This window comes from Gambusia affinis, linkage group LG13 (assembly GCF_019740435.1).
Source record: "Gambusia affinis linkage group LG13, SWU_Gaff_1.0, whole genome shotgun sequence".
NCBI classification, from domain to species: domain Eukaryota; kingdom Metazoa; phylum Chordata; class Actinopteri; order Cyprinodontiformes; family Poeciliidae; genus Gambusia; species Gambusia affinis.
In genome coordinates this window covers 20605956-20628703 of record NC_057880.1, presented here as the reverse complement: position 1 = coordinate 20628703, position 22748 = coordinate 20605956, and the positions used below count along the sequence as shown (strand labels likewise).

General features: G+C 38.0%; 2 long non-coding RNA genes across 3 annotated transcripts; one reads left to right on the top strand and one right to left on the bottom strand.

The window, feature by feature from the left end:
- Positions 1–7138: 7138 nt before the first annotated feature.
- LOC122842462 lies at positions 7139–13293 on the bottom strand. The gene is made up of 4 exons (XR_006372559.1): positions 13181–13293; positions 11918–12146; positions 10087–10214; positions 7139–7406 (listed from the first exon to the last, which is right to left on the bottom strand). It is a non-coding gene; the product is annotated as an uncharacterized LOC122842462 (long non-coding RNA).
- Positions 13294–13491: 198 nt separating this feature from the next.
- On the top strand, positions 13492–19351 carry LOC122842409. Of its 2 annotated transcripts, XR_006372547.1 has the most exons (4): positions 13492–13733; positions 14410–14457; positions 17687–17845; positions 18671–19351. It is a non-coding gene; the product is annotated as an uncharacterized LOC122842409 (long non-coding RNA). The 2 variants fall into 2 exon arrangements; XR_006372548.1 differs by lacking the exon at positions 17687–17845.
- Positions 19352–22748: the final 3397 nt, after the last annotated feature.

Genomic DNA, 22748 nt, shown 5'->3' with positions numbered 1-22748 from the left:
CTTTTGAATTTCAAATGTCCTAGCACAAAAGATAAACATGGTGTCTTGATGCTTTACAAGGTCAAATCTGGAGGTTTTCTAATCTACACAGTTTCCTGATTGCTAGTTTTATTAGGAAGAAAAGAAATATATTGTGGATTTTATAAGAAATCTCCTCTATCTATTGTTGTCTTCCTTTTGGGAGATCTTATGGTGCGTTCACACCAAATGCATTTTGTGCGTCTAGCTTACATAAGTCTATGTGGAGGTGCATTGAGGTGCATCAAGGCCCGTTGCGGCTTGTTTCGCGCATTTTACACGTCCGACAAATAGGCCGGGACCAAAAACAACAGCTACATCGATTTTGATCCATGTGATGCCCTCGTCACACCTCCACGTACGCTTTTAATGTAAACCAGACACACAAAACGATAGTCCTAGACCGTAATGTCAAGCATCTGCATTCAAACTTGAAGCATCAGAAGCATTTTTGATGCGTGTAACACGTTTGGTGTGAACCCCCCATTAAGGTGTTCCCGGTCTAAAATGGATACCCAGTCCCTTTCAGCAGAATAATGCACATAGTCACAAAGCTCAAACTGAACATCCAGAGTCACATAAAGATGGTTACAAAGTCGGCCTTTTGTCAATGGAACATTTCCGGGCTCACCAAGGATCAAGAGAATCTCATCTACGCATTTGTCTAGTTGCGTTGATTACTTCAAAAGAGTCTCCACTTGATCCGCCTGAAATCACTTTAATCACTGACTCTGGTGCTGCTACACCTAAAGAGTTTGTACTCTTCACAACAGACTTGCAGAACATTTCATGTTCATCTAATTTGTCTTTTATGGTCAATGGAAGTGATTGTTTGAGTTCCCTCTCCAGTCTGCCTCCTTTTCAGCTTATCTGGCATGTTGGGCTGTAGTTGATGTATTTTTTAAGCTTTTGAGATGTTACTCAGCTCCTCCCCAACGTAGAAAAATACACATTGTTGCTATGGGTACACATTATAACAACTGTTCAAATATAAAAAAGGGTAAATTACCTCTCATTGTGACTCCAAGAGGTTTTTAGACAAATCAAATGGTTAAAAACCTGTCCGACAGCATGCAGAGCATCACAGCTCTACCAAGCAACATATAAATATTAAAAGCTTGTAATTCACAACACAGCCTTATGAGGATTTAAGAACAACACAGAATTTAGTTTCTGCATGTAAATTCTGCTTTTTTCTGTGTAAAAAGAGCTGGCCATTGACTACTCCAAACGTTTCTGCATCTCAATACTCCTGATCAGAACATTTCAAGTGCAAATTTCCATTTTTACGCAAATGCTGCTGATAACATTGCTTGCTCCCTAGTGTTCACAAAATCAGACTCTTTTTGTCAGCTGCAACAAGACTTCAATACTCAAAGCTCCTTCAATGACTGACTGCTTGTTTTTAATGGTGACCAAACAAATGGTACCAAATGAAGAACAGAACTTTCCAATCCCATCTAGCACACCTTATTGAGTCACTGAGGCAAATCCAATGCAGATTTAAGAGGATTGTTCTCTGTGTGTTGTACATTATGGTTATGTTTGAACCCAGCATACATCCATGAAATGCCCAACATGCATTGGACTCTACAAGGACGTACTTAGGATTATTACTAAATTAAAACCTCCTGCATGCCAGTGTTTGCTACATGTTGAAGGATGAGTGTATTTTTGGGCTCCATGTCGAATCAGTAGCTATGCTCACACCTAATTCTGCTCTGTCCTTCTTATTGTCCGTTTGACAGAAAACTCAGTAATACGGTTTCCTCTGTTCTTAGTGAGTTAAAAAATGACATAGATTATAAAATATTGAGACTACCAACAGTCTTGTCGTCTTAGAACCTGCATCCTTCTTTGTTCACTAACCACATTTAATAGCATAACACCTTAGCTCTTGTGTTCACACGTAGAATTCACATTTTGTACGTTTTTGTACTTCCATTTGGGTTTCTGATAAAAACAAACTAAGCACTCAAACAAACCACTCAGCCATTCTTTTGGCAGTAAGTTACTATTTTTTAGTTTCTGGAAAGTTACTTGTTTCAAAAACCTTCTGAATGTCACAAATCACCTAGAAATCTAGTTGCCTAGCAGCTCTGACTGTGGTCCAGAACATTTGGTCAGCTGGTATTAACGCTGTACAATGGTTGCTGGGAAAGACAAGTGATTTGCTGTTGACTTATCATCCGGAAACCTCGTCACATTCTTGTTGGTTGTGCAGGAGTCTCCACTTCTGCTTTTCAAAGATGTATGGATGTATACTTGCACGTCTGTTTGCAGCCATTTTCATGTATAAGTGTAAATGTTGAGTTGGAGGTTGTGGCCAGCAGCAGCTTATTTTGATTTAAATAATCTGTTCAATGAAGCATAACAGATCGTCTTTAAATCTGAACTTCTACTTGACATGATTTGAACAAAAGCATTCCTCCAGACATTAAAACCAACTTTATAATAATAGCAAAAAAAAAGAACAGTGTTGACGGTAAATATACATAATCTCTCATGTTTAATCACAGCCCTGCAATTTGAGATCATATACATAACAATGATCACAGTCATGTCAAGGCTGAAACCAACTCTTGCGTAACATTTGTCTGTTTTTGTTGTGTGACGGCTGTAAACAGAGAAATGGCATAAGAAGCCCACAGGTAGAGCGGATTCACCTTTATGTCACTTCACGTTTAGAAGGCAGAGAAAGACAAAACAAGGCCAGAAAGAATTATGAAAAGAGTGGAAATGGGTTGTGTTGTTTGAAGAAATGTAAAAAGCACTTAAAGTCGCATGCTTCATCCTTGATAGTACATTCCTGGATGGTGCACTCACCTTTATGTCACTTCCTATTTGGGTCAGCAAGGTTCCGACACCATAACAGGTCAGTAGCCATGAACAAATGGGCATCTCCTGATCATCTATCTGGAGATAGGTGGACATACAGAAGTCATCTGACAAGTGTGGGTTGAATTGCATTTACAGAAAGAGGAATAGATGTTCTAGAAACATGGACAGACGGTAAAGGAGTGGGTTGTGTTTGTGTCTGTTTTCTAAACATGATTTGCAGATAATGGAGACCAATGTTGCATCCAAACATTGAAGAGCATTTAGAAAATCCTTACCTTTACCTCAGCTAACCTCATTTTGTAGTTTATTCTCATTTTGCTCCTGCTTAGCTTTGTATGTTTCCTATTTATTGTCTTAAGTCTAAGAAATTTCCTAAAACATACAGTACAGTTTAAACCAAGACATCTGAATACATTGAATAAAAAGACAAGTTTCCCATTTCCTGTCCTCTAGTAAACTTTCTAGTGGTCAGACCAGGCCAGTAAAGTTTAGTTTACATTCATGTCGTTTACACCATTGCCTGTTAGGTTAGTTAGGGTTACTAAAATTATTTATTCTCTTTGAATGTTGCTATATATGTCTATTTTTTCTGATGTGTAATTTCTTTGCCCTGTCTGTCTGTTTAGTTTATTACTTATAGAATAAACTAAACAGTACTCACTACCTTAGATCAACATTTAGCTTTATACTTTTTAGTTTATTAATTTTATAAACTGTGGAGTATTCATTACCTTAGATCAACATAGATTTAGAAAATTTCATAAGCTGTGGAGTACTTATTACTTTAGACAAATGTTTATACTTTTAATATTAGAGCAAGACGTAGAGAAACTCCTGTTCCTGTTAGGGCTGAAACGATTCTTTGAGTGATTCGAGTAACTTGATTATTAGAATTCCTCGAGGAAAATGTATCTGCCTCCAAGCTTCTTTAAGTTATATTTTATTTTTTTACTAATCTTGTGTACTCTCCTTTGTCCTTTGACTTAAAAATTTGCTCAAAGTTTATTTGCTTAGCTGCGTTTCTCTCCTGGATGAAGCCACTAAAGGACATAAACCTTCCTTTTTATGGAAGGTTTACTGGCTTATGTTTACTGGCACATAAGCCAGTAAACATTAAATTTACTGGCTTATGTGTTTTATAGTTTTATTGAATCTGGTTCTGCTGAAGGTTTCTTCCTGATAAAGGTGATTTTTTTCCTTTCCACTGTCGCTACATGCATGCTTGGTTTGATGGATTGCTGTAAAGTCAATGACACAACACAAACTGACAATGGAAAAGTAAAACTCCCATTTAACTAGAAAAAGAAACACCAAACAAAATCTGTTTCAGTTCTACCTCAGTTCAGGCAAATATGTTGTTGATTAACCTGCCAAAACCAATAAAACTATTACTTCACCATCTAGGTTTTTCTAAACTGTTTCAAGGAATGTTCATCTTAGTACTCCTAAATGTCTGCTATTAATTTTAAAGTTTCTGGCCTTCTGGTATTTATCAACTAGAAATACATGTGTTTATTCTAACTGGCCTAAAGCAAGAAAACTGTAGTTTGAGTTCTGGTTTCAACTGTATCTGCAGCTGCATTTGATACCTAAAGCAGCTGTGGAGAAGTTTCCAAAAGGTTTCCAAATGTCCTGTGTGTGCGATCACTTAGAGAGAGCTGCACCGTTGAGATTTTTCTGGTTGTTTTTTGGCTTTGCGTTGTTTTCTCCACAAGCAAACAGAGACCCTCATTGACATTGTGTGGAGGTTTTTTAGAGGGCAATGACACCAAAAGAAACAAAAAATAACTTCCGGGTTTGCTTAGGAATGGTCAGTGGGTCAGTGGTTATGTAGCAGGCCTCGGGCATATCTCCGTTTTGTTGCTTTGTCACTCTGAAATCCTGGGATGTCTCATCAGATTTCTGTCTTTGCTGCTCACTAAAACATAAAATTTTGTTTTTCACAAATTGTGGGCAAACATAAAAGGCTGTAGTCACCTAACTAGTGCTTTGTATTGAGTGTAAATGTCTTAATTGCAGTGGTGTATATTGTTCTGATGTCTAATCAAAATCTAATTTTCACCAATGAACTATTTTTTTTCTTTTTCTGTTTTCATTGGACCAATACAGAATAAAAGATTGCAATTAAATAATTAAATTCTCTCCAGGTCACCAGTTCATCACAGGATAACACAGAGACACACAACCACGCAAGCACACACTCACACTTTAAAATTTAGAGACACCAATTAAACTGACAGTCATGTTTTTGTATTCTTAAAGGAAGCCGGAGAACCCAGACAAGAACACGAAGAACATACAAACTTCAAGCAGACAGATCCCAGATCAGGATTCAAACCCTTTTTGTTGGAAGGTAACAATGCAACCAAAGCTGCATTTTCTTTTAAATATGATGTACTCTACAAAGAAAATCCATGAAAAAACTAACTTGAAGATATGTTTCACAACAAAATCTGCAGAATAGGCAATGGGTTCACGATACTTCAATTGCATGTAAGCTTTTGATTGATGTGACTAAAAAACTGCGAAAGTCTTATGAAAGTAATGTTAAAGAATATCCTTTTAAAATAGATCAGATGCCTACAATACTTAACATATATATTTTAAAAATGTAATTTAACTGCATGTAAAACTCAAAACAATCTCCAGAAAACCAAACCATCTTCAGGAAACTGTTGCTTCTCAAATTATTTTTACATTTTAAAACTAGTGTAGAAGATCTGGGGTCAGATCTGGACCTCATTGGCAGTAATGATGTTCCTAGAGTCTGTTGTGGTGAAGAAAGAGAATGAGAGGGTGATGTGATATAAATAACCCAAACAAGGAAATCCCAGATGCAGTTGATTGAATGCAAGTGAGTGAAATGAGCTACATTCAGCCTTGGAGATAAGTTCTTAGTAAAGCCGCTGCTTCTCTGCATAAAAAGATGTCAGCTAGAGAAGCTAAGTCCAAACAAGATTCATGCCTGGAAGTGACAAGAGCTTACTGGAGTCTATTTTACATATGAGTTCAATAAAAACTCATTTGAAATTATTAAAATTTTTATCAGAAAAACTCCTGTGGAAAGGTGCTACAAGTTGTAAAATCTCCCAATGAGACTTACAGTCCTCAGTGCAGAAATCGTATCTAGCAGAGTGAAGCTCGTCTGGTTCACAAAAAGACATCAACAATTGGTAATTTTCTTGCTGTAATTCTAGTTAAAGTTAACCATAGAAACATCCATCCATCCATCCATTTTCTACACACCGTTCGTCCCTAATGGGGTCGGGAGGGTTGCTGGTGTCTATCTCCAGCTGCGTCCCGGGCGAGAGGCGGGGTTCACCCTGGACAGGTCGCCAGTTTGTCGCAGGGCAACACAGAGACATACAAGACAAACAACCATTCACACACACACTCACACCTAGGGAGAATTTAGAGAAACCAATTAACCTGACAGTCATGTTTTTGGACTGTGGGAGGAAGCCGGAGAACCCAGAGAGAACCCACCATGCACAGGGAGAACATGCAAACTCCATGCAGAAAGACCCCGGGCCGGGAATCAAACCCAGGACCTTCTTGCTGCAAGGCAACAGCTCTACTAACTGCGCCACTGTGCAGCCCGCCCATAGAAACATATTAGTCTAAAATTTACATTTATTATTACCTCAGTTAAAATCACTTTTGGTGTTTTTAAATGTGAAATGTGTTACGTTGACTGGTCCTCGTCAGTGGAACAGTGTAGTTGTGAAGCCAGTAGAGCCTGAAGCTGTATGGCTGTATGGTCTGTGCATACCTTGAGATTCTTCTTTGAGTAACAAAAACAAAATTAGTTATTGGATTTTTTATTATCTAACCCTCTTAACTGTTAACTAAAAATGGTATTTTGTGTCAAAACATCTTGTACATAGCCCACTTCTGTGCAGAATAAGTAACACGTGGCGGTGGGCACGTCCTAAACCTAAATCTTATTGATCAGTTTACTTTTGTTTATTTGGCGGCTTGGCAATTTTTCTGTTAGCTAAAAATAAATAAGTGGAGTTTGATCCCTCAATCTTTGAGTGAGCTTTTTATCATGACATCCTCATCACAGGTTTCCAAGTCAAAACTGAGAGTGTACCTTTGAAGAGATTTGTTTAACCTAAGTCTAGTCTTGGGACAAAGAGCTACTGGTGTTTTTCAGCAAAACTCTTGTTGTGTAGGAGGACAGGTACAGACCAACAGTCAGTAATTGGTTGCAAGGGCAAAGAAAGCTTCAGTCAGATACAATTTAATGCAGAGTTTAGACTTGTGCATGCATGTAGGTCAGGAAAACTTGAGGCACAGCATGCCATTGGATTATGGGCGCACTCATCTCCATGTGGCTCCATTTCCATGTCGATGCTGAGGGGGTGTAACCGAGGCCTCCTGTCTGAAGGCTAATCCCTCACAAGGACAAATTTAGCTAGCGCAGCTCTTCCTGCTTTCATCTGAGTCCAGTGCTGATGTCACAGAGCACGGCGTCCTCTCTGGCAGAGTTATGTTAAGAGCAAACAGTTTCACACCTTCGCCACATCAGCACTGAGCTGCTCCTACAGAAGACAGACGTATGAATAAATAATCGAGAGCTCAGGAGGTTTTCTCCTTTCAGTGTGCACTTGATGCAGGTCAGCATCCTGACTCAGACACTGTCAGATGTCAGTGGGATGTGTGGGAGATAAACAGATCAGAAGCACCTTTAAAGCTGTGATCTGTCGTCTCCGGGCCCAAGCCTCCTAAACCAGCACTGGAGCCTTGAGGGTCGTCTGGGGACTCCCCACACACCACGCTCAATTACCCTAAGCTGTTCCCAAGCACAATTACTTTCCCTCCTGAGCTGAGCAACATACGGGATCACAATAACGTATGGGATAGTCATTGATGACATGTGTGAGTATGTTTATATGGACGGGGGTGAGGGGTGCTGCCGTTTATCTGGTGAGCCTATTTGAAGAATCCCACTGTGATCAAAGACTCTTTGAAACCTAAGTTGGATCTGTAATGGATTAGGTTAAATAAAAGAAAAAAAAAAAAAACAGTGTTGCTTCTTTTTCACAGTCCAAACCCCCAAAATAAAAAGACTTCAGCAGTCAACTAGCTATACTGTAAATCCCTTTTTCCATCTCTATGGTGTCATGTAGTTGAGCAACAATTTACTTAATCTCGCTTCTGCCTGAACCCTGTGGATGTCTAATCCTTAGTGCCAATTTCTCCATGTTCTCATTATCCATCCACTCCTTAGCCTTTTGATCAGCCCGCTCAGTTTTCTATTTAATGGACTGAATATGTGTTTTCCTCTGAAATCTGGACAAGTAAAATAATCTGTGCTATATGCTCAACTGCTTATATAAACTGTCCAAGCGTTTAAAAAACAAAAACAAACAAAAAAGCCAATTTTGGCAGTAAGTTAATGCTTTTTGGTATCTTGAAATTGTGTCGGATTCGAATGCTGCTATATTGACCTATGGCATTCCACCGTTACCTAGCAACCCCAGGCACGCCCAGCCTGTCACCTAGCAACGAAGGCGGAGCCCCAGCACATTGGCAGCTGGAAAAGACCAGTGTTTTGTTGTTGACTCACTATTTAGAAAAAAGTACTAGCTGGATTCTTTTTTTCTTCTTTTCAAAGACGTCCGGTTGTATAGATGCATTTCTATTTGCAGTCATTTTTAGGTACCAGTGCAAACTGTGAGCTTGGGGGTGTGGTCAGAAGCAGTTTATTTGGATTTAAAATGACAGGAGGCCCATTCACAAGGTGTTAAAACATGTAAACAAAACCTGATGTATTTTGTTTTTAAAAACTGGCTTTTTAATTTCTTTCCTTTTTTGAGAAAGATTCTTATCTTCATTACTCATCAGACAAAAACTTGATGAAATGACAATCATTTTAAATTTAAACAGAAATTGATTTTTTCTTCTTATTGTGAAACTGATCAATTAAAGGAATTAAAAAGTTAATCACCTTTTTGCTTTTTCGGTGGGTGTTTGGCGTCATACATTTTTGATACGTGATCATAAACCTACGTTTTGAATTTTCCAGGTTGGCAAATTTCATGTGTGCTTAAATTTATCCAGGTGCTTCTTTCCTGGTATGTAAAACGTGCATCATGTTTTACACACACTGGAGAGTTTTCTCCCTTAAAAGTGGAACAAAAAACAACAAATCTGACATTAAGGCTTATATTTTAGACTGCAAAGTCAGATTAGATTTCCTCTTGTTTGGGCACAATAAAAGATAAGATTTAATCAAGATTTAGATTGACTGTCCTTTTTTTATTTTATAAAAAAAGTTCAGTTTTTCTCTTTGTTTTAATGTCACAAGCTTCCTAACACAAACGTGGTTTATTGCTAAAGCCACTGAATAAATGTATTTTATTTTATTTATTTAAATCGTAGGACAAAACCTTTTAATAATGATGCTTCTAATGATGGCCACAGCTATCAATAGAAGCCAATTTTAGATTTTCTTCTCCTGATTAAAGTAATTTGCAAATATCACTGAATGTTGGATGTTTTTAAACCAGGAGACTCTAAAAGGTGAATGTGGACTCTGCACATGTATTCCCTTTGAAAGCTTCATGCACAGCTTGTAGCCATCAGTTGTTAGAAATGGTGAAGTGATTAATTTCTATGTTCGGTTCGGGGCTGATTGGACAAATCTTTTGGGAGCGCTGGATTGATGGGGTGGCTCCTGTTTCTTCATGGCAGCAGCAGCAGCCATGCTGGAGGAAGTAGGCAGAATTGTATGGCTTTCTATCGTCCTCCTCGTTCCCCAGAGATTGGCTGCAAATTAATACAAATCAGAAGCCCTCCTCTGCACTCGAGCCTCGTCACTCACATTCCCCCCAGGTAGGATGAAGGAGAGAGGACGCTGGAGCAGGTGCAGCCAAGTGCAGAGCAATCGGAAGAGAAATGATTGGAATATCAGCGAGTGAGTGCTTTTGTGCTTCAAAAACAATAGGTGTGATGGCGCGATACAGAGATCAAAGAAAGATATACATAAAAAAAAAACATTGTTCCAGTTCTGATACACATGTTGATATTGTGTCAGCAGAAACAAATACTTGACGTTTAAAATCACCAGTTGCCATTTAAATCAAAATGTATCCACACATTTTAACAACACTGTTGATTAAACAGCAACCAAATATCCATATCTATATCTGAAAATGAACGTTGAACAAGAATTGTTGAGTTTGTTCTCATCTGAATCATGGATTGAAGCTTACTCACTGTTTGTATGGTGGCTGTTATCTCAGCAGACACAAAGGGGACAGCAGCGACTGCACAGCGACGGTGACACAGTGACCCCTTCTGGTCTGACGCCCAACGCAGTCCGATGAACTCAACACTCTCAGGCTCTGCATATAGAAAAGATAACCTTCCACAGCACTTTGCAAAGGTACTCACACGTTTTTTCCACTTCACTTAAAGCACTTTAGTGTTTTTTAATGGGATTGTGAAGCAGAAGGTGAAGCATTCACTGGGTTCAAAGGTTTACATTAAAAAAAAATCTGTTCAAAAATACTTTATTTATTCCAAAGGCAAATTATTAAATGTAGTCATTACAGCATTGCATCATTGGATGAATGCGATGCTGTGAACAGGGAGAATCTCTGATAGCAGTCAGTTTTGCAACAAACCTGAAGACACCTCTGACTGAAGAATATTGCTGTATGCCTCATTACTGCCATGACACACTACCGACTCAATATCCAGGTACCAGAGATGATTATTCCACAATAAGGTGTTTTTGTTTAAATTTTCAGGAACAAGGCAGTTCAAATGCTTTACATGAATTAAAAAGAAATATAAACAAAATAACAAAGCAAAAAGGTAAAATGATAAAAGCATAAAAGTACATATTGGTTCCCCATGTTTAATAAGAATAAGTAGTGCATAATTGATAAACTAGTAGGGTTTTCTCTGGATTCTTGTTCTGATAAAACTAAACATTGTTTCCATTTGTTCTGGGTTGAGTTCTAGATTTGTACAATAAAAAGCTAAATGTTGGTTCTCCATGTTTGATTCTTGTTCTGGGTTGTTAAGTAGATGGTACTTTCTAAGTTTGTTCTAGATTTGTAATCTAACAGGAGTTTCTCTCCGTCTTGCTCCGATATTAAAAGTGTAAAGCATGTCCTGAATGGCACCATGAGTTACTGGTATGCACTGCTAATCCACTTCATTTGCTTTTTGTTGCTCCTTTTGAATGATCCTTAAATGGCTCCTTTGTAAATGCCAACCAATAACCTGCAAGTTGCATTTTCTTTCAAATGAAATAAATTTAGCAAATAGGCAAATTTCCCAGAAATAATTTTAGATTATGTTCCACAGAAAAATCTTTGAATAGATAAAGCCACTAGTGAGTCTCCACCGTGATTATTTAATTTATACCAAATTATTAAATGTGGGTTGTTCAATGCTTACAAGCTGTATTACTGATATTTTACTAACACTGGGTACTCTGATAAAAACTGGGATTCAAATCTGAGACTTGAACTTAAGTCATGATTCTGTTCATTTCATCTTAATAATATTACATTAGATTCTGTGTTCAGTTTGGGGCTGATTGAATAAACCTTTCATCTATGTCGATGATATAAAACTTACATAATATTACAGAATTTTATTCCTCTGTTTGCTGTGGTAAACTGGAAACCTGTCCATAACCCAATGACCACTGGAAGTCCAATGAGATCAGTTTTTATTACATCCATCTAAGACTTGAGTTTCTGTATTGTGGTGTCTAACATTAGCTTTGCTATGGAGACGCTAAATTTCTAAAATGATTTGAGTCTTGATTCTTTACATTTGACCCTATTCTCAGTCTCCCTTGGTGCTGATTGGACGCATACAAAAAAAGGTCAACAGTCAGTTGGCAGAGCTGTGTTGGTAAATCTACCACACAGCAATACTGCCTTTATTCCCTAAGAGATTCTCCTCCTTAATGAGGTCTGAGTTACACTCAGCATTCAAACAAATGTGATATGTTACGTTCTGCTAACTGTTTGGCAATAATCCTCAGGGGACACTTACAATTGACAAATCCATTTCATTTCCTTACCCTCATCCAGCGTGTCGTCATGCAGAGAGCGCCTCAGATAAACCGCAGGCTTTAGCACAGCTCAGTCAGACCAACCTTTCAGACCTTTCTTTTCATGCTGCCGACATATAGAGATTAGCAGCCTATTGTCAGGTTGTCAGAACTGATCTGATTCCAGTGATGCTCTCTCTGATGATGCCAACTGTCACTAGTTCACAGAGCTGCAGCTGTCAGAGCTGTAATGAATGTACTAAAAAGCAGAATATATATTAGCAGAAGGTTAGACTGAGCTTCTAGCAGTAATCTGAACACAGAAATGAGGGCGTTACATTTCCATGTAATTGGTCTGCATGTGCCCTCCAGGCATATGAAGGGCAGGCCGCATGCAGTCACCCACCTCTGGCATTTTGTCCTAATTTGTTGCCCGAATGTCATCATGAGTTCAGGTTAAAGGGGAAAAGACTCACCAGCTTGTTGAAAGCCATGTTCATAGAAAGCAATAAACAACAATTGCACATTCACAGAACATATTTGCACACATGACCTGCAATTATATGAGCAAATTCGATTTCATTTTAACAGCCACTGACTGATGCTACACTTGTGGCTAGGCTGTGACTAGGGATGGCAGTAGGCATTGCCTTGCCAAGCAGTTGACATGATGCCACCTGTCAATCATTCCAGAGGGTTTGTCAACAACTAGTCAAGCAACGGTTACACGCACCTTATCTGGAGAAACTGAACCTGTGGCAACCATTGCCAGGGTTCATTGTTGCAAAGGTGCCGATTAAAAAAATAAAAATGAAACCATGGTGGTGAATTAATGGGGAACATGCAACTCCAGCAGCCATTACCTGGAGCATTTAGAGGGCGGAGTGCAATTAAATCAATTTCTAAAACCATACTAGAGTCTGGATAAATGCAAGAGATGGATCAAGGCCTACAGCCGACCTTATGGTGCATTTGAATGAAACTGTGATTGACGGCAGCTACCACATGTTTGTCTGGTAAACATTCCATTTTTTGTTATAATTACACTGTAAGATTGATAGTCAATTCAAAGATCAATAAGTGAAGGTCTACTTGTGTAAATTCCAATTGTAGCTCCATGGCAAAATGAAACCACAATCTGCAGTAGCTGCTGTATTTACATGTAAGCACCTTTTTATGCTACCATATATCTTTAAGCATTTTCTTGAAGATTTTCAAAAACTCGTACTATTTAACTACATTAACTCACCCGCTCTATGCGCAAAATGTGTCCGACACAACTTTCACACTCACATTGAACAAGACTTTGTGCCTCAAATCAATTATCCTCTGGCTATGAAAAACTTGGGCTTTAACGCTGATTCTAATGTTCTTTCATGCAAATGACCTTACAGATTTGATGAAGGAGAATTTTCTTGTCTGTTGTTTTTGTTCATAAAAAAAAAGATTCACAAAATGTCTCAGGTCAGGTAGCGCATTAAATTTCACTACCTTTGCAATTATAACACTGTCAGAGGTTTGCTCTACTTCCGCATGGGGGCGGAGATGTCGTCATGGCATTTCCGTGAAACGTACGTGACTACTATTGTACACACTGTATTTTGATTTAAAATATATCCAAGATGGCGTCGCGGCCGAAGCTCCTCCAAGTGCAGCTTTATTTCACACATAAAAGTGATACTAGGGGCAGTCGCGACATGCACAGAGCTTTAATTATAGTATAAGGATTTGACCACACAGAATGCAGATGACTGGCACTAATGTGAAACGTTTGATACGTTGCTTAGCCGTGACTCTCGAGGGGGCGGAGATTCGGCCAAAGCGTCTTCTGCCATGAGTGTCCCAGGTAATGTTAAACTCCTCCACGTCCTGGGTTTTGTATTAATGTTAATGCCATACTGTATGAATAATATCCATCTCATATTAACGTTTATTCAGTAATATTCAGTAAATTAGAATATGGGTTCCAATGATGATTAAAAATACATTTCAGCAGGTATTAAGCATATTTTTCATTAGACCCACACTTATGAATTAAGAGAGCCAAGTTTAGTTCACTTTGTTAAAATTTAATTACAGTTCCCCACCTAAACATTCTGCTCAAATTATCATTATGAACTAGTTTTAATTTTCCTATGAATCTTTGAATGAAATAAAGTCTTCAGTAGTATCTAAATGACTATGCATCAGTTAGCATAATAATTATGTCATTTCCTACACCTAGCTTGTCTTTGCCAACATGTTCAGTTTTTTCTGATCTCTTTGCTCTCTCAAAAAGTGGTTGAACTATTGGCTGTCAAAAATAAGAACGAATGTAAAATTTTCAATAAAAAGTTAAATATGCATGTTAAGTCTACGTTTTGAAATGTGGTCACCCTGGAAGTCCAATTCGGTTGGTGTTCTTTCATAAAATCCATGTTCTGTTTAAACATCAGTAGGCAGTGAAAAGTGACTGAAGGCATTAAATTACAACTTAATTTCTCCTTTTGTCTCTACGGGGGTAAAATTTTACTCCCTGACAGCATCAGACTCCTGTCTAATAGCACCAGAAGCTACAGTGCTACAACAAGGTATTTGCTCTTTTTCAGATAATTTTTTTCTGGTTTTGCTTATTTCTATTTTTTTTTTTGTTTTTTCTTTTTTTTTTATCACTCTTGAATATTTCAGATCAGCAGATTTTTGTATTGGAAAAAAATTACTCTAATTAACAACAAAAACAGAAGTTTTCAACGTTTGACGATCCTCTGTAAGAAAAATTTAGGTAGCATCAACTGACATCATACATTTAGCAAAAAAACAGCGCAGTCTTTGTAGAATTGTTTAAATTTAACCACATTTTGGAGCACAAACAGCCTAATTAAGGTCTTGCAATCTGATTTAAGTCTAAACTTTGATTAGGCCACTCCAAAAGCTTCCTTCTCATGTTTTCAGATGTGGGTTTTGGATTATTTTCCTTTGCTACGAGGAGATCTGGCTGAACCTTGCAGTGACCTTTTGGAGCAGTCATTGATGCAACCTTGGAGTAATGCAATAGTTTCAAAGTTCACCATTGTTTTGTATTTTCTCTCTTTGTAGATAAAAGTTCTTATTGTGGTTCATAAATGGATTTGTAACCCTTTCCAGACCGATGCATGTTAATGATTTTATTTCTCATCTATTCTTGAGTTTCATTAAACTGGGACATGATTTGTTGTGTTTTGAGATCTTTAGCTGCAATCAAAGTGATTTCTTGGTTCCATAAATCAGGCAGTAGTCAGGCCCGGGTGTGTCTAATGAAACTGACCTCCAAAGCTTTCCAGAAATGTGTTTTATCAGTTAATTCATGATTTAAAACGGGAGGATAATTACATTTTCACAAGAAACCAGATCAGCATTCCTTCCTTGATATGCTGTATTTACGTTAGCTACATTTGTCTGATATGAAAAAAGCTGTTTGACAAAAATCCATAATTTTTCAGAGAAAAACATTAATTATTCTGTGAAAGCATCAGCACAGTGGTTCGCTTGGGCCAAAATTATAAAATCCAGCTGGTCAACTGAAGTAAGAGTATCTGGTAACACTTTATCTGAAGCAGTGTGCATAAGACTGATAGACATACATTGTCGTAAATATGATATAACACCTGTTATAAACATGAAGGAGTCTTCATGAATGTTTACGACTGTTGTCATGAAGTGTTTTTTGGTAAATAATGACCCTTTTAATTGGCTTTTAATGTAAGTTTTCATGCAACTTTGCATAAAAAAATTATATATCAAATAATGCTAAGTTGACACTTTTAATGCGACTTTTAATGCAAATTTGCAATACAAGTGTCAGCATTTACTGAAAACACTTCATGACAACAGTCATGCACATAAAGACTCCTTCATTGTTCATGACAGGTGGTCTATCATGTTCATGACAGTGTTATGTCAGTCTTCAAATTGAGTGTTACCGAGTATCTTTACTCTTTGTGCTTTTCAAAGTTCCTACTGTTATTACTGAAAACTTCATCTGTTGTCTTTTTGTTTGAGGTCTTTAAATGAAGCAAAAAACAAAAATCATGTATAGAAAATATGCAGCAAAGAACACAGAGCATTTCATTTAGAGGTAGATTTAAAAATAGCTGGTGACCCACTTTTTCCAGCCCATTTTGTCTCCTTTAGTTAGCCATTGTACGAAGCTGATGGACGATTTGTTATCGGCCTCGGGGCTCCAAGTCAACCTATCCGTATCACATGTGGGGCTCAGATGGCCGTGTTGCCCATTTTACTTAACTCTTCCTCCAATGGGCATTCCCTTCTGCCATTCACAGCACTTAAACTCAATCAGTGTATTAGGGACTTCAGCTCATTAGCCTTGTAAGGCCTGATTAAATCCAGCCACTGTTGTCTCTAAGAGTGGTGCTCCTATATAGGTCACTGTGTGTCAAGATGTTTTTGCCCAGTTTTGTCAAAGTGCTGTCTCACTGGAAAAAGCAGCAGCAGCCTGAGGACTGCAGGGCCACAAGTGGGGCACAGAGGGACGCTTTCAGGTCCCTCATTCTCGCCTCCCCTCGTCTCTTCTCCTTGTCTATCATCATCCACACCTGAGTGCTTCTTTACGGTTTGGCCTTCAGTGAAATGGTCCATTGTGCTTCAGTCTATCAGTTTTCTAACTGCTGTCCATGCAGAAGTAACAGTGCTTTACAATTCAGCCCATTAAGGCTCTTTAATCTGCTTTATGCTGTGATTTTGCTCCTTGGGATACTTTAAGGTTGTGAAGTCTGTATTGTCTTGATCATCATTTGCTTTTATCAAAGACTGAATAACAAATGGCTCCAAATCCTCCCTGTGGGCTATTTTCCCCACGAAGCATACATGTCCAGGGGGTGAAACACCATGCAGTATTATTTTCCCTCTCCACCACTAATCACTCCTAAATCAGATGCCTTCAGCAATTTCATGGGGCCATAGTGCTGCCATTTATAAACCTGGAGGCAAATCGCCATGAGGGATAAAAAGCAGTAGGAGTCTGTCACAAATTTGGAGCACCATATGCTTCACAAAAAGCTTTTTGACTGAAATGTAAGCCACATAAAGGCTGAATTAAAGGGAAAGACAGGAATTTGGACTTGGCTTTCTAGTTGTCAGTAATGAGCATAAATTTACTGTGCTGTGTAGTATTAATATTGGTAATAGTATTCTTATTTTTACTTTTTTATTTCCTTCATAAAAAATGAAATAATAGAAGTTATTGAGATTTTAGGTAAGGTAAGCTCATTTTATTTTTATAGCACATTTTCAGCAACAAAGCAGTTCAAAGTGCTTTATGTGAATTAAAAGAAAACACAAACAAAACAACAAACCAAAAGAAAGATTAAAAGGTCAAAGTATTAAACTACATATTGGTTCCCCATGTTTAATAAGAATAAATATTCCATAATTCATAAACTAGGAGGGGTTTCTCTGGATTCTTGTTCTGATAAAACAAAATGTTTGTTCTCCATGTTTGATTCTTGTTCTGTGTTGCTAACTAGATGGTACTTTCTAAGTTTATTCTATAATTGTAAACTTATTGGAGTTTCTCTACATCTTGCTCCAGTATTAAAAGTATAAAGCTAAATGGCAACAAAATTACACATCAGAAAAATTAGCCACATGTAGCAACATTCAAAGATGAGCCAGCGAAGGCAGTGAAGACAGGGAGTGTATCACCATTTTTTGTGATAAACCCACACAAGATGTCAACATTGCTAAGTGAAAAGAAAACAATAGATGCTTTTCGATTTTTTTTACAAATAATAATGAAAAAAATCACTGTGCTTTTGTTTTCAGCCCCATTCAATTTACCTGAGAGCAGTGAAGAAATCCAGAAGAGATAAGGCTTCAGAAACATTCAATAAGCCTTTATTGAGTCATGCTTCATATATCTGGGCTTTATGGAGGAGTAAGAAGAAGGAAACATTGGAGAAGGATTTTCAGTTTTAAAGGAAGGTGCTCTGAACCACATGCAGACTGGTACTCAGGGTGGGAAATTAACTCTGCATTTTCCTGATAGTTGTGCAGAGAAAAGACATAGCAGAGAGTCATGAGAAATCCAGTTCACATCCAGATGTAAAATCAGCTGAGAAAAACACAAATTTTCAATTTGGCTGAGCCATTTTGTGGTTGTAAAATCACAAAAAAAGTCATGTACAAATTGCCGTGTATCGTATATCGTTTATCATTTATCATAATACATTTTTTATCATGAAAAGAATTTTCACTTATTGTTGTCATGATGAATTCCAAGTAATGATGTTTAAAACTCCACAAAATAGCTATTTTTACTATTTTCTCCACTGTTTGTTCAATGAGAGTATCGATAAACAACCAAAACAAAAAATAAGGAAATGTGATTAAATGCACTTACTGCCAGTAGTTTATTGATATTGGTGTCCTAAGGAGTCGTATTACAAATGAGCATAATTCTCAAGAGCAGTGTTGCTTTGTTATGGAGCCATATAGTTACTTAAAAAATAAGTATTTTTATTATCACAGTAGTACCACAAAATATCATGATAAAACTTCAAGTCCATTTCGCCCAAACCTGAAGTCGCATTCTTCCATAATACTGCATAACAGCTGCAACACTAAAAACCCAGCTGTTAGAGTTGCTTTTGAAACATAATCAATGAAACATTAATCAACATTTGGATTGTTGACTGTATGTTGCACATCTTTGTATTTTTTGTGTGTTAGCTTTAGCTATTTTTTTTGCTGTTGCTGCATGCCATAAAGTAGAGAAATAAGAGCGTGATCTTCTCATGTCTCCCTCAGACAAAGAGCAGTCCTGCAATAAAACAAGACATGGGATTTGAGCCAAGCAGCAGGGTGAAGAAAAGCTCACTGCAGCTTAAGCAACAGTGAGTTGATATGCTGATGTGGTCTGGCAGTTTGTCAGAGGGGACCTGCTGTCACTCCGAATGTCTCCGGCAGCTCTCCAAACACGTACAACAGGACAGAAGAATATGCATCCTTACTCAAATAAGAACCAGAAAATGAAAATATTGTGTCTATATCAACTCAGAATTAATTTAGAATGTAAGAAGATCCACACCAGGGCTGTGTTTCATCCTCTTTCTTGCGATATTGCAGCGGATGTTTTGCTGTTGTTCCCCAGTGTGCAGCTGTAATAAAGGCAAAACTCAACAGATACTTGGTGGATCTGGAGGAGGTGCAGGCAGGAGATGGGTACATCAGTCAGGCCCAGACAATAGCAACTCTGGGGAAAGCTGGCTCGTGCTTAAGAGCAGAGAGCCTGAAGGATCCCCTTTCAGCAGATGGGGTGTGTTTGCCTGCTAGAGACAATTAGGCCAGCTTTAATCCTCCATCTGCTTTCCTTGCTTTTTTTCACCATTCATTCAGCCAGAAGCAAGTCTGCTCTCAACCTCTTCAGACCAGGTACTTTTATTTGCAGAGGAAAACACCCTGACAGAGCGTAATAAAAACAAAATCCCACCATTTCTTGTTGCTCCCAACCACTTTCCTTCACCTGCTGCGTCTCCTCATTTCTTTCCTCTCTCCTCACTTCCAGGCGGATTGCAGGTGTTGCGGTTTTGGAATTATAGCAATTCTAGTGTAATCCATAAGTAAAAAAAAAAAAAGTGGCGAAATCAACCTTTATTGAAGTTTCAGAAATCAGAGAAAAGTTTCACAAATCACAAGCATGGTTTTAAATATTCTGCTATTAGTTGAGAATAATCCAGTCTGGATTTGAAGAGTCCAGGCGTTGTAGTTTTGGAATTAGAGCGGTTCTGGTGTGACCGAGATCGAAAGAAAGGGACAAAATTGGTCCTTTATTGAAGTATCACAAATCAGAAAAAATTTACAAATCCCAAGCATGGTTTTTTATATTCTGCTATTAGAGCAGAATAATCCAGATGGAAGATGGAAGTGTCTAGGTGTTGTAGGGTTTTTTTTTTAACTAGAGTTGATTAAAGATGCAGAAGGTAGTGAATAAATAGGTGGAATCGCCATTTAGCCATTTCCCGAATCGGAAGTTGGATTCAGAAACCAACTTCAGCTTTGTGCTCTTGCACACATTTCTTGTTTCCAGTTCATTACTCCACAGTTGTCTAGTTGTCGTTCACTTTGGTGAGATGAAAAGGAGGAAGACGTGAAGTTACGTGGCTGAACCAGCTGTGATCTGTTGTCTTATAACCAGCGGAGCAGAAACACACAGATGGGTTTAAGCGGAGGAAGCTTTGGTGATGCTCTTAAGCCTGCCTGGACTCACTGACAGCGTGTTTAAAGCATCAGGACATTTCACATGGTGTTCCACTCGGGTTGTCATTCAGTCTCTGCACCTGATACAGTCTGAAGCATTTTAATCTAAACAAAACTGAGTCTCTTTCATGGCGTGTACTTGAGGGTTTTTACCTTGGTTATTAATTTAAATGCAGATTACTGAATTTATTATGATCTTAATTTTCAATTCTGTGCCTACAGCACTTGTGAACAGCTGAAAAATTAATTCTGTTTATTTACATAACACCAATTTACAAGAATGGTCGTCTTAAGACACCTTACAAGACCAAAAGTTCCTGAGGGTGTCCATGCATCCTTAAAGAATCTTATAAACTCTTCATTACTTTAAAATTAAGTCTTTAAATTACTTTAATGTGCTTAAAAAAATGCAAATTGGTCTTAAATATACTACCATATTTTCAGGACTGTAGGGCGCATTGGATTATAAGGCGCACTGTTAATAAATGGTCTATTTTCAATCTTTTAATGCACCGGACTATAAGGCACGCTAAGCGAAACAAAACAATCAGGAACGTCAGTCAGTAGGTATTATTACTGCTGTCCTCCCATTATGGAGTAAGAGAAAGAAGTTACTGAATAATATCGGTACCGGAGTGGTTTTGCTGATGCCACTGCTGAACCAAGATGCTGCACTTCTGCTTCATGATGGTGGGCTAAACTGGTCTGAATCAATTTGCAAGAACAGAGGAAAAGCCTTGGTGAGTGTGTGTGTCCTCGGCATAAAGACACCATCTGCTGAAATGTTCTGCCTGTCTGGAAAAGACGTGACATTTACTGGTTCATTTAAGCTGCCAGTCACTTTAATTCGTCTTTTACCAAGCAAACGTCTGTTGGTTACTGTTGCATGAATTAGATGGATTACATTTAACTTTGGTTGTTAAGATTAGGTGTGTAATTGAACCATATGGATGTTTCTTGACTTATTGCCTGTGGAAGTAAGCACATGAAGGACCTTGGAGGGTTTTTCATGTGTATTGAAGGGGACCTATTATGCAAACTTCACATTTTGCACTGTTTTTATACTTCCATTTGGAACTAAATGCTTCTAAAATCAGCCTAAGCTTAACAAAATCACCCAGCTATAACGTAATGTTTTTCGGTGTCTGGAAAATGTTTCAAAAAATCTCCCAGTTGTTATATCATCATCATCAACTGTTACCTACCCAAGTGGAGCTCCAGCACCTTTGGCCAGTTAGTTCTACCACTGTATGTGCTGTGCAATGGCTGCTGGAAAGGTCAAGTGCTTTGTTGTTGACTTACCATCCAGAAACTACTTGCTTCATTCTTGTTGGTTGTGCAGGAGGCTCTACTAAAGCTTTTCAAAGATGTACGGTTGTATAATTGCACATTTGTTTGCAGCCATTTTGGCCAGCAGCAACTTATTTGGATTTAAAGTGGCAAGAGACTCTATATCATCTCATTATGAAACAATCTCAAAATAGGCTGAACAGATCAGACTAAAATCTCATGTTATGCAAAAAAAAAAAACAAACAAAAAAAAACTTAATGACCATCTTTTGTGTCGCCCATATCCCTTTTCTAACTTTGTCAAGAAAGAATAGTAGGTTTTCAGTTCATACAATGTAGATCAGATTCACCATTTTTATGGACCAAAAGAGAATATATTGTTTTTCAACCAAAGCAGAATAAACCATACATAAAGCAGCCAGAGGGAGTGAGGGCTGAAACAATCGTTGTTACCACCAGTGGTCAGTCTATTGACCTCCAGCGGAGTTAAAAGGTCAAAGGTAATAAAGCTGCAACCTCTCAGCTAATCTATTGAAGCTTAGCAGTCTGAGAAAGGAGGTGGAAAGATCTTACCCAGCATTATTATCAATCAAATTAGTTTCCTTTTTGTCAAATACAGTGGACTTCAGCGCTCTTTATGTTAATGCCCTTTATCTTTTTAACTTTAAATTGCACATTCACCTCAACGGAAAAGGTTTCACTCGGGCTTAAAGGAAAAAAAAGTTATAAGTAGCTATGTTTCTAAGATTTCCTGTGGTCTGTATGAAAGTTTGTACCATCCAGTGCTCTGTCCTCTGGCGCCTGCCTTGCTCTCACAGAGCTTCACAGGAAAGCAGGTTAAAGGGTCGGTGCACTACCTGCTGCAATTCTTTTAGAGAGCTTCACAGGGAGCAGCATGAAGCCAGAGGACGACTTTTTCTACAAGACACTTTCAGATGAGGACATTTGGGTGTTCTTCTATTGTTTCATTGAAGTTCATCAATATAGCAGCAATTTACAATAGATGTAACTTCAAAGCTTAATTTTATATCAGAATATTTAGAACGTTGGTTCGAATACAATTCAAATCAATCCAACACAATTGCAGTTAATTCCAGTTTGTAAAAATGTATCTGTCTGAAGCAAAACTAATTGCATCAGGTCTTCTTCTCCGATACAATCCCTCAGTCCAGACAAGCATGGTGACAGTGAAAAGGAACAATTAACTTTTAACAGGGAGAAACCTCCTGTAGACACAGGATGAGTCTGATTGAGAAATGTAAAAAGAAATACAGAAAGAATGAGCATTTTTTATGAGAAAGAGGAACAAAGAAAATGGTTTATTTTCGCAATGTCTATT